The sequence below is a fragment of the Aedes aegypti genome, unplaced genomic scaffold (assembly GCF_002204515.2).
Source record: "Aedes aegypti strain LVP_AGWG unplaced genomic scaffold, AaegL5.0 Primary Assembly AGWG_AaegL5_hic_scaff_1227_PBJ_arrow, whole genome shotgun sequence".
Taxonomy (NCBI): domain Eukaryota; kingdom Metazoa; phylum Arthropoda; class Insecta; order Diptera; family Culicidae; genus Aedes; species Aedes aegypti.
In genome coordinates this window covers 14,191-33,551 of record NW_018734653.1, presented here as the reverse complement: position 1 = coordinate 33,551, position 19,361 = coordinate 14,191, and the positions used below count along the sequence as shown (strand labels likewise).

The 19,361-nt window shown below is 37.2% G+C and overlaps 1 long non-coding RNA gene and 8 other non-coding genes across 9 annotated transcripts; all 9 read right to left on the bottom strand.

Annotated features, from left to right (window-relative positions):
- Positions 1–686: 686 nt before the first annotated feature.
- Positions 687–19,040, bottom strand: LOC110680352. The gene is made up of 2 exons (XR_002502843.1): positions 18,591–19,040; positions 687–1,012 (listed from the first exon to the last, which is right to left on the bottom strand). It is a non-coding gene; the product is annotated as an uncharacterized LOC110680352 (long non-coding RNA).
- Positions 12,086–12,158, bottom strand: Trnak-cuu. Its single transcript has one exon. It is a non-coding gene; the product is annotated as a tRNA-Lys (tRNA).
- On the bottom strand, positions 12,534–12,606 carry Trnak-cuu. The gene has a single exon. It is a non-coding gene; the product is annotated as a tRNA-Lys (tRNA).
- Positions 13,096–13,168, bottom strand: Trnak-cuu. Its single transcript has one exon. It is a non-coding gene; the product is annotated as a tRNA-Lys (tRNA).
- On the bottom strand, positions 15,470–15,542 carry Trnak-cuu. The gene has a single exon. It is a non-coding gene; the product is annotated as a tRNA-Lys (tRNA).
- Positions 15,955–16,027, bottom strand: Trnak-cuu. Its single transcript has one exon. It is a non-coding gene; the product is annotated as a tRNA-Lys (tRNA).
- Positions 16,495–16,567, bottom strand: Trnak-cuu. The gene has a single exon. It is a non-coding gene; the product is annotated as a tRNA-Lys (tRNA).
- On the bottom strand, positions 17,192–17,264 carry Trnak-cuu. Its single transcript has one exon. It is a non-coding gene; the product is annotated as a tRNA-Lys (tRNA).
- Positions 17,966–18,037, bottom strand: Trnap-ugg. Its single transcript has one exon. It is a non-coding gene; the product is annotated as a tRNA-Pro (tRNA).
- Positions 19,041–19,361: the final 321 nt, after the last annotated feature.

Here is a 19,361-nt window from a genome sequence, read left to right as displayed (position 1 = left end):
ATTGGTAAACCGTAAAAATCTTTGTTTTCAACCAATAAATGTAAGTAGATGAAAAACCGAATTTAGGACTTTACCATTTAATTCCACTTTAGTTTGAATCTTTTGACAAATACGCGTATTTCGACCTCAACTAAAATGCCGTCTTCAGTATCGTGTCTAAATACTAAATTAGGTTTTTTCATCTTCTTATAGGTATTCCACTAAACAACTCGTAGATTTATTATCAATAAATGTAATTATCTCAAAAACTTGGTTTTTCCAAGAAACCAAAGTGCAATTGTTTAAGTAAAATTAAAAAAATGGTATAAAAATACTTTTAAACAATACTAATTATAGTAATAGGCAAATTTGGTGTTCGCAAATATTTCCTAAATTCAATTTCAAATGGTTGTAAAACAAATCGAAGTTTGTTGCAAAATAACAATGAAATGTAGTTTTACTGAACATCATATTGTTAATAAAAAGAAAATACACATTCAACTTGCTTGTGCTACCTCCAAATTTTAATATTTTGGTTCTACTTCGATGTTTCTCTTGTTATATGATTAGAATTCACAAGAGCACACGAATCTTTGGATTCGAGAACTTTCAACAGGTAAGCCGCACCCTACTGTTGCAACGCCAAAAAAAAGCCTCACAAGAAACCTACCGGTATGGCGATCCTGCCAGTATTGCTTGTGCTTCGAGCAGCAACCGCAGATGATGTTCAGCACGAAGATGAACACGCCCAGCACCGTGCAGATGGCGATGGTGACGTAGAACGGGTTGAAGTTGCCGTAGACGTGTCCTTTGAAGTAGGGATTCTCCAGATATGCGGTGCGTTCGTCTATCGTTGACATGGTACTACACCATCGGGAGCCAGCAGCGCCTCATCAACGCCAGGACGGATTGCTTTGCGGTAGCGGAAATTGGCCAATTTGCTGCCACCGGATCCTATGATGGGGAGTGGGAACGATTTATGACGGTTTTTGCTATTGCTGGCCGGCAATAACGGAGTGCAAATGGGTTGTACCTGGAAAGATGATGAGTGAAGGGGATTAGAAAATTTTCCAAACTGGAGATGTTTTTTTATTCGCGAGCTGCAAGAGGTTTTTAAGAGGAAGGGTTAGACGGAGTAAGATGAGCACCTTAATAATATGCTCAATTTAAGCCTCAGAGCCGTCCATTTTTCAAGTACCCTACCTCCATATTAAGATTTTTTGCATGAAAATAATAAATAAATTCCCTCCTCTTGGTTATGCGACCTTGCCCCGATGGAAGGGGAAAATTCAATAGCCGATTAGATGGAGACCAACGACGTAATCTGTAGTGGTGGTATCACATTTTGGCATTTTTTTCATACATACTATTGGCGCCGATCATTTTGCATTATGCTAACCACAATGATCCGTAGCCACTCAAACTATTAGGCTAGGTACATCGTTATCATAAACGATGTAGGAAATATTACTCTGAGGAAAATGACAAGTAGATCCACTTTGTAGAAATAATTGGTGACAATCATATTTTAATATGGTTTTAGCATTGCCATAATAAGGAATACCTCTTTTGTAACAATAGTATAATCCTGGGGGGTGCGAGCTCGAACATTTTGGTCATTCAATTTGAACACACATGTTTCTACCAGTGCTAGGGTAGGTGTACCAATTATGGATGCAATATGTCAACATTATGGATAAAAATCAATTTTTTACCGCGTTTCTAAAACGTAAGCATGACTTGTTGATGTTAAATACTAGTTTTAAGCCTTGCGAAACTGTTGAATTGAACAGTTTTAGTAGTAAATTAACTTAAAGCTTCTAAAAATTGGTTTTAAAAAGCTTTGTCTTTGTACCAATTATGGACTATCGAATATTTGCACGAAATGAAGTCAAACGCCTTCCAGAGAGAATGATAATGCAACGCTAATAAATAATGAAGTGATTGCTCAAAAATGTTTCCATTAAATTTGTGTTAAATAGATGTTAAATCAATTTATTGCAATGGGTACATAGGAGAAAATGAATTTCCGAATAGGGGTCAACATGTAGTGAAAATGCAAAATATGATACAAAACAGCATTAATGAACTCACATTACCTTTCTAGCGCCTAGTTTTAATGAAAAAAGAGCGAAAATTCAAAAATCGATTATCGCTGAAAACCCCTTTCTACCATGAAATTCGCATCTTCCGCTTGTGAAGGTTTTCGAAAGTGTGAATGAAAAATATAGTTAATTGATTACAAAACATGAAGATAATGCCTTACCGAACCGTCCCGTCGTGGAAGCCACCCATAAAATAGCTTTATTTCTTTTATTTTACCGTCAAAAAATGTAAACAAACCGCCTCCAGAGCATCGCCATAATTGGGCTCTCATACACTCTTTGTACCAGTTATCGACATAGTGGAAATATCACGATTTCCAACTTAAAATAGTAGATTTAGTTGCTCACCAGCTAAATTTGTTCATTTGTTGTCATTAGGCAACATAAATTTATCGGTTGAAGCAGTTTTACCGGATGAAAACATAAATTTCGTGAAGGGTGATCCTTAGCAAACTGCTAAGAAGGTGACATATGTGTGAGGCAAATTTTTCAAATGTTCATTTTTCAAAGCTTATTGCACGAATGTTCATATCACGGTTTAGTTATCATCAAAAACAAATAGGTTTATCCCTCCTGTGAATATTAGCCTTTATATTCTATTAAAACAATAAGAAAAATCTCTTTTTTGTTCCCACTATTGCCATATTTGGTACTATAGCCATAATTGGTACTTCTACCCTAATTGTAGTTTGTTTGTTTGGTTGTCTCGCAGGAAATCATTTTCAAGATGCACCTTTAAAATACTTCACACAAAGCTTCTGCAATTTGATGCGGGTATTAAGTCAAATAAACCAGCTGAATCAGATCGTTTCTGACCGTATGTTAATTAAAAATATATTTCACAACAGTTCGGAAAAACTTGGGCATCAATAAGACCAAATAAACGTTTTTTCAACAGTTTATAGTTTTTGTGTAACATAACATGCATACTAGTTTTTAGCGTGACGAAGTAATGGCTGCACATTCCTAGGCATATTCGGATCATTTTGATGAAAATTTTCGCTTGACAGCAGCCTGGCTGCTTGTTGATATCCAGTTCGCACCCCCTAGGTATAATCAATCTAATTCTGGCTTCATTTTCGCAAAATTTACAAGTATAAAGTAGGCGTTGTAAAGCATTGCATTTACCACCGAAAAGTGAATCTTGTAGGAGACTGCAATACAGTCGACTCTCCACATCTCGATGTCTCTCCCTATGTCGATGGTATCTTCGGTCCCTTCAATTTTCCTCTCCATATTGCAGTTTTAGAGATGACATTCCGTTCTACCAAAGACAAATTAAAGACCTCCATGGCCCTTGCAGTTGCCCAAAATTTTATGGCTCATTAGATAATCTAGAATGCTGTGAAAAGTTTACTGCGATCTGTCAAACTTGGGTACCTTTTGTACTACGGAGGGACCAAGATTACGCCTTAGGTGGGCTTCGTGGCCGTGCGGGTAGTGTCATCAGGCATTTAGCCGCATCGTGTCAAGAAGTGTGGGTTCGATTCCACACTTTGCCGTTTGCACGTCTAGGTTTTGAGATATTGGATGTTGAAAATACAGTGGGATTCTGTTTTTGGCAACAAAGTAGAAATTTTCAGTTGCAAAAACGGAACCCATTTTTTAAATTTTATTTTTCAACTATTGGTTTTGAAAACATCATTGAAAAATTATTACATCATCCTTATGGCCCATATGACATTGAGACTTCGGAACGGTTCACTTTGAAGCAGTTTTCCGTAGGATTGTACTACGAATCCATAGCCCCGTAATGGTCATTGTGGCAAACGTTCTACATACTTTTTACCCCACAACGTCTTCAATGATTTTTTAAGAAGTTTTATATACACTTTTTGTATCAGTGGGCCATGTAAGTCAATAATCGCATAAGTGACCTCTATTCAAAAACTGGGCACTTTCTTGAAACTATGGATTAATACGAAAATAAATAAAATTTATTACTCTATTCTTACAAAGACGTTATTACAAAACAAAAGCGCTGGGTATTACAAAACGGCATAGGTTTTTTTTTTAATTTATTGAACATGAAAAATCAGTTGAACTTCTAGGATTCAGCATAAAATTTGATAATAATTCAGTAGTTTGAAATTTGCTCCTTTAATTTATGTTTCTGACAAAGTAAAGCATTTCATAATGAATGATTGATTGCAGCCAAAAAAGCAAACATAAACATTTACATCTCATGATCCACGACTCGTAACTTTGTAGAATATGTGTAGATATGTGTTTCACGTTGTGCTACTTTTTCCTGAATAGCAAAGTTCCCAGAAAAGTTTTTAGTATTCATAGAGTAAAGTGGGGCAAAAGTTCGAGTGGGGTAAGAGTTTCTTTTTAAGATTTCTAGCTCAATTCAAAGCAAATCTTATAAATGTCATAGTGGTTTGAATGCTATTCAAGTAAGAGACCTTCAATCCAAATATCATAAAAATCGATTGAGATTTGGAAAAGTTATGGCTATTTGTTGTTTTTCGACGTGAATATTGTAATTTTTGGTCAAACTTTCGTTGCATGGAACTAATTGAAGATAAAATCGTTTTCAATATTTTATGTATGGGCGTTTCTAGGCCTATCATAAGGTTGCTTTGAGGTGTATTAGTTTTTGCATAAATGCTTGAAATCAATTTTTGGCCCATAGTGGGGCAAAAGTTCGAATCAGCGGGGCAAAAGTTCGACCCATGTATAAAATCACGGAAAATTTTGCAAATTGCCTAAAATCCACATATTATCTTCAAATTTAGTTAAATTTGTCTGATCGTGTGAAAATTGTCACCAAAATTTTACATTTCCACTTAGTTTTGCGAAAAACTGCTATTTTTGAGTATATTACAATTCACCCGGTTTTGGGCAATTTTTTGATGAAAATTTAGTGTGTATTTTTCGTCAAACTTAAGTTTACGGCTGGAGTAAAGTATGCCTGTCATAAAAGGATAGATATTTTGTGTTTTAGCCAGAGAACTTTTGCCCCACACTAGATTCGAACTCTTGCCCCACCGGTGGGGCAAAAGTTCGAATAAGACAATCAATTTTGAAACTGTTATAACCTAAAAATGGGTAAATATTTTGACACAAGTTTGTTCAGCAAAATTATAGCCAATATGTTGAAGGTTCACTGTATGGTATTTGTTTTGTTTTAACTGCTATGGTTTTCCTGGAAACTTTGATTATACCACTAAGGTCGAACTTTTGCCCCACCTTACTCTAACTGTCACTAATTGTTGCATTTCAATGTGGTGGACGAACCGGTCATGAGATATACACCCTTTTATATTTGATTGGCGATTCTTTCAAGTTTTACTGACCTCAGCATTTTTGGCAATATGTGTTTAGACTAGAACGATCGAATATCTCCTTCTTTTGATTGTTTATCGGTCTGTCTAGTTCAGCACCCTGTCAAAAAAACTATTCTTGTACTTCTGCGAACTGCATCACTTTTAGGGGAAAAGGGTCTTTCGGGGAAATGACACTAGGAGAAAAGAAGCACAATCATGTTGTTCACCTACATTATTAAACCAACGGAAATCTACAGGATCCTGCAATGAAACCTCAAGAGCCTGATAGGAATCTGCAGGTGCTCGTAAGGAATCTACAGAAAAACGCTAGGAATCTGAAGCATCTTTCTAGGAATCCGTAGGATCTTGATAAGGATATTGATAGGAATTAACATCCTGGGACTCCACTGCGACATTGCTGAAAACTCTCAAGCCACCGATGAAAATTTTCAAAAGTTTATTATTCTTAGGCTACCCCTAGTACTCCCCACACTCATTTGGAAACCTTATAAAAATCCCCAAGATTTTGCCAGAAATACTCAAAATACTACTGGATATTCACATTATCTCGCTATGAATTTACAGGATGCTCTAGAAATCTTAAGAGTTTATTAGGAATCATCTGATACACATTCTCAGGATCCCACAAGGAACCCTCAGTGTCCGTTAGGCATCTGCAAATATTCTCAAGATCCCGTTAAAAATTCTGAGAAGTCATCTAATAACCAAGAATCCCCTAAGCATTTCTCCAGGGTATAGTTAGACAACTCATAGACCCAGCTCGTTAGAAAAAATTTAATTATATTGAAACCCATATCCTTGATTAATAATCTTGTATATAATTCTGGATCGTATAATAATAAATCTAACGTCTTAAAGAATCTTGAACAAAGAGAGAACGTAGCTCTGAATAGTTGACGCAGAAAGATATTGTGCTTAGTTCAAACAAGCTGTTCAAAATCTTTTTTTTTAGTTTATCACCTTCTGGTAGACTCAAGTGGGCTGGTCACTTATTATGAATGCCTAAAACAAGAGGTTGATCTCTAATTGAGATACTGGTGGAGATTAATGGCCTCATGAAACGTCATTGAGAATGCATTACCAATTACCATCTCGAAGTCAATAAGCGCATACTGGAGCTCTTAGTAGTTGGGGATTTGGGGGAATATCAACGAATATGGAGCTCTGGAATGTAATCCACGGGTAGTTGACCTACTATTTAAATGTCTAAAGCAACAGATATGATAATATTTACAAAAAAAAAACGAACTTTAATGGTATTCAAAAATGTTGCCAAAAACGGATCCATTTTGTTGCCAAAATCGGGGGGTGCCAAAAATGGAGCATGCCAAAAACGAAGCATGCCAAAAACGGAATCCCACTTACTAAATTTGACTATTTCAGCTAACTTGCATACAAGTTTGCCAGCTTGTATGACAATTTATTTGCTTAATTTGCTTCAGAACTCATACTTAATGTGTATAACTATCAGGGATTGAATCCTGAGAAAATTGAGAGAATCTCTCGCGTATCGCTCTCTGTAACTGTCATAACATACGTCACATTATGAGAGACTGTTTATCGTAGACTGCTACAACTTTGATCAGATCAAGGGGATAGCAGCTCTAAACAAAGCTCAATACCTGGGGGACACTTTAGCAATCTAAAATTTGGGGATATCGTATCAGTAAAATAAAACACCTACCCCCAACGGTGAACAAGCGAGAAAAAGGATTTTATTATCGCTCTCTCTTAGGCACTCCCATTCGCTGCTTTTATTTATCTGACTTGTTACAACTTGCGATACATTGCCGATCATGGACCGAAACAGATGGGATGTTTTTCTTTGCTTGCTTTGATTGTGCTTCAATATCAAATGAGAGCGAATTCTGCAACGCCTGATAACTTTACTTATCAATAAAGTTCATAATAATTTTGAGCTTAAAAGTAATTTTTTGATGGTTTAGAAAATAACTTTATATTTCCATATAAGAGAAATGAAGAGCTTGGTATGGAGATTGTTAGTATGCTGAAAAGATCGATTCTTTTAAAATTTAATCGTGCGATTTCAACCAAATTATATCTGAAATGAAAGTTTAATGCCTATTTTGCATGCATGGTGGATTAGATTACGAAAAATTTTGATAAATCATACTTTAAATGACAAACATAAAGTGTAAACATAGAGTGTTTTAACCAATTTTGGCGACCTGTAGCTATAAATCCTGACGTGCTGGAACATTTATGAGAATGGCATTAGATTCAGCATTCCAAATCTACTAGAGACACTTAATTTGATCCTTCAGACACGCAAAAATGTCATTTTTTGCGCTGTATCACATACGAATTTCTAATTGAATTAAGACAAGCGAAGTAGCTATTAAAACCAACAAAAATTGTGAACTTCAATTGACCATTCCATCAATAATCTTATCAGCAATGCTTCCAGTGATTTCATTAGGAGTTCTTAAAGAGGAGTTCCTCTAATGATTCCATCAGGAGTTCCTTTAAGATTATCTTTAGGAATTCCTTTGAAGATTCCATCAGGAGTTCCTCCAGGGATTGCATCAGGAATTCCTTTATGGATTCTATCAGGGATTTCTTCAGAGTTCTTGTGGGGATTTCATGAGAAGTTCCTGCATGGATTCCATTAAAAGTTTTTTCTGAGATTTCACCTAAAAATCCTCAAAAGATTCTATCAGAAGTTCCTCTAGAGATTATTTCAGGTGTTCGTTGAGATATTCCATCAATATTTCTTCTAGGAGCAGCATAAGGACTTCCTTTAAGGATTCTATCAGGAGTTCCATCAGGAATTCTTCCAAGGATTTTATCAGGAGTTCCGTTAGAAACTCCATCAGGAGTGCTTCGAAGGATTTCATCAGGAGTTCCCCCAATGATTTCATCTGGAATTGCTTTAGGAATTCCTCCAAAGATTCTATCAGTAGTGTTTCCAGGGATTACATCAGGAGTTCCTTCAGATAATGCACCTGGAACTCCTCAAGGGACTCCATCAGGAGTACCCCTAACAATTCCATCAGAAGTTTCCTCAGGGATTCCATTGGGAGTTACTTCAGAGATTCAACCTGGAATTCTTCCAGGGATTCTACCAGGAATTGCTATAGGGTATCTATTTGAAGTTCTTCTGTGGATATTATCAGGAGTTCCTCCAATGATTATCTAAGGAATTCCTTCAAGAATTCTTCAGGAACTCCTCCATCAACAGTTCTTCTAAGGATTTGATTGGGAGCTCCTTCATGGAAATCATCAAGCATTCCTTCAGAGATTCCATCTTCTTCCGAAATTCTGTCAGGAGTTCCTCTAGAGATCAGGATTTGTTCTGGGTATATCATAAGGAGCTCCTTTAGGGATTCTTTCAGGAGTTCCATTTCGAATCTTATCAGAGATTCATGGATTTCATCAGGAGTTCCTAAAGGGATTCTATCAGGAGTACCTTTAGGGCTTCCTTAAGAGTTCTTCAGGAGATTTCATCAGGAGTTTCTGCAGGAATTTCATCAAGAGTTCTTTCAGAGGTTCCATCTGACATTCCTCCAGAAATTCTTTTAGAAATTCCTCGAGGAATTCCATCAGGATTTCTCCTAGTGATATCATAAGGAGTTCCTCTAGAGATTCTATCAGGAGTGCCAGGAATCACTTCAGGGATTTCGTCAAGAGTTCATATAGGGATTCCATCAGAAGTTCCGCTAGAGATTACATCAGAATTTTCTTCAGAGATTCTACCCGGAATTCCTCCAGGCATTACATCAGAAGTTCTTCTGGGGATTGCATCAGGAGTTCTTTTGCGGATTTCTTTAAGAGTTCCTTCAGGGATTTCATTAGCATTTTCTTTAGATATTCCATCTGGAATTCCTTTAGGAATTCTATCAAAAGTTTTTGTAGGGATTCCATCAGGAGTTCCCCTGAGTCTTTCGACAAGAGTTGTTGTAGGGATTTCATCAGAAATTCCCAAGGGATTCCACCAGGAGTTCCTATAGGGATTCAATTCAATTCCTACAGGGATAACAACAGAAGTTCTTCTAGGGATTACATCAATAGTTTCTCCAGAGATTCCATCAGGAGATCCTTCAGAAATTCCATCAGGAATTCGTACATCAGATATTCTTCAATAGATTTTATTGGGAGTTTCTGATTACATTAGAAAAAACTTCTAAGATTTCATTTTAAATCCCCGAATAGCTTGAAATCATATTAAAAACTAATTTTTATGTTGTGATGTCGCGAATTTTGATAACTCAGTTTGCTGTCATTCTGGTCGTTTTACCGGTTAATGTGCTCTCAGAAAAACGTTCCCATGAAATCCATTTTTGCTATCAGTTACAGCAAATTAAAAACTCATTGAGATTTACATATTTTCGAATGATATTGGAACGAGTCTGCGACAAAATAAATGCATTTCTATGATCTCATAATAATTATACATGCAGAACGAAAACAAAATATGATACCGAATATTTCAATAACAAATTGATATCAAATTACGATATCAACTTGATGCTGAAAACAGAATATGTCTTCGACTTGCTTTCTTTTTGATGTTGGACTTTGGTCGGGATCCTGAACACCATCGCAGGACGAATTCCTTGTAGGATCCCTTCAGATACAAGGAAAGATTTTTGAAGGAAACACCGGTGGAATGTGTAACATTTTATGTGAATTTTTTTTTAAAGATTTAGTATAGTGATAGTGGAAATGAAGATAAATATTGATTGTATCCGTGTTCTTTTTTCCATTTCAAACGATATTTCAACTCCGCATAACTTGTATGCAAATTGCCTTCAAAATTATAGCATGATAACTATTGCTCACATGCTGCCGTAAAATCTGAATTAATTCGAGGTTCAAAGTTCAAATCCGAACCATTCTCTCTTTTAACATGATCGGCAAGCGAAGATTCTCTCTTTTATCTTTAGAATTTATTGAAGATTCCCTAGGAGGATAACCTGGGGGAAACTCTAAAAAAAATGCAAGCAAAATCTCGAATGGAATTGCTGGTGATATCCCGTGTAGGAAGTTTTGATGCATTCTATGGCAGTATTTCTCGTAAAATCCCCGATGGGTTCCTGGTGCAATCCTTGAAGGAATTTTTGGTGGAATCCCTGGAGGAACTCCTCGATGAATCCTTGGAGAAATTCTGGATAGAATCATTGTAAGAGTAAATCTCTGCATGTAATTTTTTGCAGGATTTTTTTAAAGAATTTCAAGAGAAAATCGGAGAAGGATTTTGTGGAGGAATCTGTGGAGAAATTACTAGGAAATTCACTTTTCGTTTCACCATTGATTGCTTTGATGTTGTTGCTGTTTAACTTAAAAAAACCCTAAACAAACTGCGTGAAAAATTACATCGAAACTGGGCTTTTACAACTGCCAAATATACATAGTGTGACAATCTCATGAAATTAAGGATTCCCAGTCAATTTTATATTGAATCTGGTTCGTTAAATATTGAAACGGGGCGTCTAACATCCAATTACCCTACATGAATGCGCATGACAATCAATCAAAGAACATCTACATCCAGTTGTGGAATAACCCGATATAATCAAGGGTGACACTGGCGGCTCTTTACTGCTACCCCAACGTATCGCTGGTTCTAAAAAGTAAACAACCATACAAAATTACGACCAAAAAATGGTTAAGGCGTAATCAATTTTCTCAAAAACATCAATTTTGGGAATTTATCAGAATTTGCTGATTAAATTTCCAACAGCGCACTGCAGTAGCACGTAGCGAATAACTGCTTGCAAACAATATCTTTCAAGTGCATTGATTACCTGTAATTTTGCGCATAATTATTTTTACTTTTCCGCGTTAAGCCTTAAAACTGGTTCTGGACTTAGGTTGACGGTTTTTCAATTTTACTCCCAGTTGACAGCCGCCTTCCACCCTTGGATATAATACGCCCCCCTTTAGAAAAAAATGGAATTGTTATTGTCAAAACACTATCACTTATGGGAAACACATTCCAATAGGGTAACGACTGTTAACATCGTTCTCAAATACTAACAGTTGGCGGCAGTGGCAAAAAGCATATATATCAACCTTTCGAGCATTCAGTTTCTCTCACTGGCCGCCGAGTGACGACACTATCGTTTGTATTCCACTCATTGATCGCGTTAAGCTCGGTTCTCAGATTTCTTAAACTTCCAACACAAGCGAATGAAAGTAAGGTAGTCAAGATCTGTCAAAACGTATGAACACTAATTTTAAAAAGGTAAATTGCTTGCAATTTGGAAACTGGATCGAAAGAGCAGCGACTGGAAATCAAGCTTAAGGTGAAGATGAATCGAAGCCAAACTTCAAATTTTCAAGAGCACAAATCTGGAGAACCAAACACTCGTTTGGGCTGAAAACTTAAATGATCAGCAGCTAGTGACCAATCGATTAAGATTTCAGCTTAAACGGACGTTTGGTTCTCCAGATTTATGCTATTGAAAATTTGAAGTTTGGCTTCGAATCATCATTTTTTATGATTAATTCATCTTTCGTAGTGCTTTATTTGATTCAGGTTTTTGTTCTATTCCCACTGGAAAAGAGCCATCTTTTGCCTTTTCTGTTTTGAATGTCATGTCGCCCTATTGCTCGACATTCACGTCGGCCTTAAGCTTGAACAAAACAAATGAGAAGTATGTTTGTATTAGTGCTAATGGCAGCCGATGTGGTAGTAGCACGGAAAGCTATTTGCTAATAGATTGTTGCTCACAAAAAGATCTCCGCCCAACGTGGGGCTCGAACCCACGACCCTGAGATTAAGAGTCTCATGCTCTACCGACTGAGCTAGCCGGGCTTGCGTCGATAAAGAAGCCACTATTCATATAGATTCCAAAACTTTTTATAATTTGATTATAAAACACTAAGTTTTGAAAGTTAATAAAAATACTGTACGTTAAAACCCATAATGGAAGTTTGCAATTCAATGCAATTACAAAAGTTTAATTAATTTGTTTCTTAGATTCAATGGTACATTTTCTGTTTTCTGTTGCACTCGTCAATGATACTTAAAATCAAAATGATTTAAATAAGTGTACTGAAACTAATTTAAAATCATTTTTTAGAGAGCTACATCCCCATGTTGAACAGGAAGCATTTTCGTTTGATTAAGAGTTCTAATGTTCTCCAACTAACGATAGAGTAGAATAGTTTTTTTTTTCAAAAAGATCACCGCCCAACGTGGGGCTCGAACCCACGACCCTGAGATTAAGAGTCTAATGCTCTACCGACTGAGCTAGCCGGGCTTACATCGATAAAGAAGGTTATTATACTAAATGTTCATGAATTTTTTTACATACTTATGAAGCAAACTTTTTATATAATAACTTATTTATATGATTATGAAACAAAAACAGACACTACCATTTTTAAAATCTTTTAAGTTTTAAGCAAAAAAAACTAAAACTTGTAATAGAAGTTTGTAATACACTATGATATATGTAATGTACAACAATTTAGTAAACTTGTTTGATTACAGCATAGAGATCACGTTAATTTATCAGGAACTGCTTTGAGTTTCAAACTTAAAGTGATTTGGATATGAGAATGATGTTTTCAAAAACATTCATTGGAGATGCGGGGCATCGATCCCCGTACCTCTCACATGCTAAGCGAGCGCTCTACCATCTGAGCTACATCCCCATGTTGAATACGGAGCAATTTTGACTCATCAGAATTTCATCTATTCCCATATCAATAATAAAGTAGAATCGTCAAATAAGTAAAAAGATCCCCGCCCAACGTGGGGCTCGAACCCACGACCCTGAGATTAAGAGTCTCATGCTCTACCGACTGAGCTAGCCGGGCTTGTGTCGATAAAGAAGGTGGTATGATTACAGCATAAAAAAAATTAACATTCTATATACCCATGGAACAAAAAACACATATGATATGAAATTTTGCAATATGATACATTGGTTTAAATTATTTAGTTTAGATTCAGAATTCAGTAAATTTATATCATGAATTTAATTGTACAGTTTCACATTAAGTGATCAGGAATTCCTATGAGATTCAAAATTCATATGATTTGAAAAGAAGCACAATGTTTTCAAAAACATTCACTGGAGATGCGGGGCATCGATCCCCGTACCTCTCACATGCTAAGCGAGCGCTCTACCATCTGAGCTACATCCCCATGTTGAAAAGAAGCATTTTTGTTCGATCAATAGTCCTTCTCTTATGCCACGAACGATAAAGAAGAATAATCGGTTATTTAAAAAGATCTCACCCAACGTGGGGCTCGAAACCCACGACCCTGAATTAAGAGTCTCATGCTCTACCGACTGAGCTAGCCGGGCTTGCGTCGATATAGAAGGTGGAATGACTACAGCTCCAAACACATAACATTTTCTAATTAACATTAGCTTAGCTTAGACTGACTTCACATATCAATGGTTGCTATTCCGTGATTGACCGAAGTCAGTGAAAATGCACAAAGAATCAACTAGAAGTTTGGCTGGGATTGGCCATAATCTTCTTCAATGTGCATAATTCAGTGCCTCTATTTATACAGGGTCAATAACGGCGCCGGCCACGTCCTTGCAGTCAGGTGGGATTGGGGGAAGGAATGTTAGTGTGTAACCTTTGCTATTTGGAGACCGTGTTTGCCTCTGCATCTCCACAAAGGTTACTGGGAGGGATGTTTGTTAATGGGAAGGATCGTTGGGTCACAGGATTCACTTTGATAAGCGATTAGACCATGATAAATAATGATTTGTGAGATTTATACATGCTTATTTGTAAATATATATTTTCATTTGATATGAACAATTTCTATGTAGTGGAAAATTATGCCGACACTTGAGGCGACGAACCATTCAAAGTTTGTTGAACAAATACCTACATGTAACATTGCTACAGCTGTCAGGACGAAAGCATGTATTATTATAGTTTACTTATTTGAAAAGAAACAAAAGACTTGATTGGTTGGAACATCATAGAACACTCTTATGCTTATGCCGACACTTACAGTGGCGAACCATCCAAAGTTTGTTAAATAAAGTGAACTTTTCGCAAGTCTACACTTGTAGTGTCGAACCATTCAAAGTTTTTTTTTTTTTTTATTACAAAAATAAAGGGGTGTTCTGAAAATAAAAAAAAACTATGTGAAACATAAATAATTCATGAATCAGAGTTTGTGTCGACACTCACAGTGACGAACAATTCATAGTTTGTTGAAAATTCATATTTACGTCCCACAATTGTAACGATTAAATGTGCAGTCATACATATTTTATAGATTAGAAATAGTAGCATGAAACGAGCTCACCAATTGATCCTTTATCCTTCACTGTGCAGCCACAATCCACTCTCAGCCTCACTCGTTTGCTCGGCTATATAAAAGCACTCAGAAAAAAAAGGCGCGCGACCCGAAAAGGAAAAAAATTAACTTGGCTTTCTTGACGCACTGCCCAGCAGTAGGCGTCAAGGTCAAAGGATCAAAAAGAACTAACCGATCACGCCACTTTTTCACTTACTAGACCGACGCGCGACATGTTTGATCCTGCTCTTGTCGCTGGCCCCGTAGGAGCAAGCGTCAAGGTCGATAGATCAAACAGAACTAACCGATCGCGACACTTTTCACTTACTCTAACCGAACTAACCGATCACGCCACTTTTTCACTTACTAAACCGACGCGCGACATGTTTGATCCTGCCCTCGTCGCTCGCCCCCGTAGGAGCAAGTGTCAAGGTCGAAAGATCAAACAGAACTCCATAACATTTTCTAATTAACATTAAGCAGAAACTGCATTTACCCCGGAAGAAATTTTTCGAATGCCGTTTAGCTATAATTAAAATTAAAATTTGTAATACAATCTGATTGAAAAATGTATACAAATTTAGTAAATTTGTATCATAAGATTCGTTTGAACTAATAAGGCGCCAATCCAACGGCTCGTACACTACTTGTTCAGTTAGGAATATATATTTAATGTTTTTTTTTTTCAAAAACAATATCCTTCGATCGCCGTACACCTCTAACATGCTAAGCAAGTGCTCTGACCTACGTCCCCATATTTAAACGAAGCATTTTTATTCGATCAAGAGTTCTTATATTTTGCAATGGACGATAAAGAAGAATAATCGGTTATTTAAAAAAATCGCCGCCCAACGTGGGGCTCGAACCCACGACCCTGAGATTAAGAGTCTCATGCTCTACCGACTGAGCTAGCCGGGCTTGTGTCGATAAAGAAGGTAGTATGAGTATAGCATCATAATATATAACATTTTATGTACCTATGAGACAAAAACATGCTTATTAAATTATAGAAATTTTTTAACTTGATTTAAGTTATTAAATTTTCAATAATTCAGTAAACTTATGTCATGGATTTGATTGTACAGTTTCACCTTAACTGACCAGGAATTCCTATGAGGTTCAAAATTTAAGTGATTTACATATAAGCCCAATGTTTTCAAAAACATTCTTTGGAGATGCGGGGCATCGATCCCCGTACCTCTCACATGCTAAGCGAGCGCTCTACCATCTGAGCTACATCCCCATGTTAAAAACGAAGCATTTTTGTTCGATCAAGAATTCTTTTATTCTTCTACGAACGATAAAGAGAAATAACCATTAAAAAGATCTCCGCCCAACGTGGGGCTCGAACCCACGACCCTGAGATTAAGAGTCTCATGCTCTACCGACTGAGCTAGCCGGGCTTGCGTCGGTAAAGAAGATGGTATGGCATCATAAAATATAACATTTTATGTATCTATGAAACAAAAAACACATTTGCCTCGGCAAAATGTTTTTCAAATTAAAGAAATTTTTAACTTTAAACTAAAAATTGGTATGAAATTTTGCAATATGGTACATCGATTTAAATTATTTAGTTTAGATTTAGAATTCAATAAATTTATGTAATGGATTTGATTGTACAGTGAAACATTAACTGATCAGGAATTCCCATGAAATTCAGAAAACAAGTGATTTGAATATAAGCACAATGTTTTCAAAAACATTCACTGGAGATGCGGGGCATCGATCCCCGTACCTCTCACATGCTAAGCGAGCGCTCTACCATCTGAGCTACATCCCCATGTTAAAAATGAAGCATTTTTGTTAGATCAAGAATTCTTCTATTCTTCCACGAACGATGAAGAAGAATAACCATTAAAAAGATCCCCGCCCAACGTGGGGCTCGAACCCACGACCCTGAGATTAAGAGTCTCATGCTCTACCGACTGAGCTAGCCGGGCTGATATGAAAAATATCAATGATTTGAATTCAATATAAGGATAATAGTTCACGATTTTTGAAATATATTATATGGCACAGAAAAATAACAAATTAGCTAATTATTTCGCCTTATGGCATATATTTTTCCTTAGCTACTGCTCTATTAGTTCACTTGCTCTATCAACGTTTCTACGATGATTTTATTCAGTTTGCTTCAATTCAATCTATCTGAGGAACGCACAAAATATCGAAATATCTCTAGTTTTCGATTTATTCATACAATATTTTATCCTATACCAAAAACTTACTAAGAACTTTTGTAAAAAGATGACAGGTTATTGATTTTTAATACTATAAAACAATGAAAAATGCCCATAAAAATGAAAAAAATATCTAAATTCTTCTATACATGCATACTAACTTCAATTAATTTTGGTTTTCAATTGAACCACTAAACACTGAAAAAAATATTTGGAGATGCAGGGCATCGATCCCCGTACCTCTCACATGCTAAGCGAGCGCTCTACCATCTGAGCTACATCCCCATATACGCTTCGCGTTCAATAACACTGTACCAATTACACGACATTCACCATGCATCCAATAATATCGATAAAGTAGTTCGACCACATAAAAAAGATCACCGCCCAACGTGGGGCTCGAACCCACGACCCTGAGATTAAGAGTCTCATGCTCTACCGACTGAGCTAGCCGGGCATGTGTGTAATGCAATTCTAAAAGCTCATGTTAAACCAATCATTTAGACATGAAGGGCTACTGACTCTTCGGCTTCGAATCACTCATCCAGTTGATCACTGATTGATTTTCACTTGAAACTATCACAGCTTCGATTACTCACTCAATTACTTCTTTTGAGCATTAACGCCTTTAATTTATTCCACTTTGATTTAAAGTTGCGCGGAAACAATTCAAAAATCTTATAGGAATTTAAATGCCTTCATTACTACACTCTGTTCGTTGATGTTCGTTTCAAAGCACTTTAATTTAACCAATATCGCATATAATCAACTGAAAACACTTCGTATCTGCATTCATATATTATTCACCATACATGCAAAATAATCTGCGCTTCTCATTTGAGCAGCACTCAGTCAGCATTTGCAGAAGGCGGCACCACGCCAGCCAGACGACGATAATCACACCAGACACACCGCACTACGAACTGCCACTATTACCGCAGATTTCAATGTGTATTCCGAGCACGTTTGTCGCATCCATTTAGGAATCACCACCACCGGCAACTCCCAAACGACTAGCAGATGGTTATTTGTTGTCGAAATCGAAGCAGGGGGAGCTGTATCTGTTTATCTGCAGATTAACGTTGAACATAATTCCCACTCAAAGTGATGTTGAATTGCGAAAAAGGAAACCAGATAGCTTGTGGAAAAAAGAAATCCGGGCTCAACCGGGATTTGAACCCGGGACCTCTCGCACCCAAAGCGAGAATCATACCCCTAGACCATTGAGCCGCTTGGTAGAGTAGGCTGGGCACTAGCCTTGAAGAAGGTGAAATTCCAACAAGAAATCTTATACGAAAAGGCGTTGATCAATCGCATGCCCAACGTGTTTTCATAACATACTTATGCGGCGGTATTGGTAGCGACTTGAGCCGACGTGAAATGCATACAGCACCAACATTGCCAAGTGCACTTATGACGGGCGCAAAACATGAGTTGAATGATCACGTAGCTATGAATCTGCCAATTGGAATCGACGGGAACGACTTCTTTTAATTGGGTCATGTATGTCGTAGCTTCCGGATAAGGTTTTTGTCCAGATATCTGTCAAAAGTATGATCTTCCAATCAGTATCCATCCCCCTCAAACCGGTCGCATTCCACTGATCTTCTTTGTCGCACAGGTTGCTGCATCTCTATCACTTCATCATGGGTGTGGTGCGTTAATTAAACCTCCAAATTCTTCACTCCAACTCATCACCGTGCTTCCCAATTTCGGGTTGGGTTTTCCACTCTATCATCCACTCACTTCATCACATCGAACCGGCCAGATTGGGAAAACTCACCTTTCGCAATAAAAATCACCGAAAAACGTCAATCTGGAACCGCACGAGACACGATACTTTCCCGGAGACTTGAGAAAAATGACGCTTCACGAAGTTCGTTAACAAACTAACTGCGAACTGACCGAACTGACTGGTTGACTCACATCATCAATGAGTAGTAGGCTATGCTGCGGACGACCTGCGAAACGACGACGACGGTGACTACCTTCGAGAAGTGTGGGCTCGATACATCAAAGCAACCAACACACAACACCTTACCTCGCTCGTCTCGCACACAGTGACCGAGGCAACAACAACAACGCCCCGTTCTTCATTTCACCACGACATCCACCACGGCCTGCTGCGCCACAATACAGCCAGTCCAGAGTGTTCGCTTTGGTAACGGGGTTCCTGCGATGGATAGTGTTGTTGCACTTTGCTTCGAGGTACGAGACGGAAAATCACGGTGCTCCCCAGACTGTTATTATCAGAATAAAAATCATAGTCAAACCTGTGCTCATCAGTCAGTTTTTATAGTTAAACTGCAAGTTACGCTTTTTTGATGACAGATATCATTCCACTGATTTAAATAAAAACAGTGATATTCACAAAGCTTTTTGTGTATCACTATTACCAGAAGAAACATACAATGTAAACTTGGTTGAAAGCGACTTTCCATAAGAATTCTTGCCCACTGAGTGAAAGGGTTCTTGAAATAACAGATCAACAATATTTTGAGTTTCGCCGAATGAAGTTTAAGAATGATGCTAATCGTCATTAAATGTATTCAAT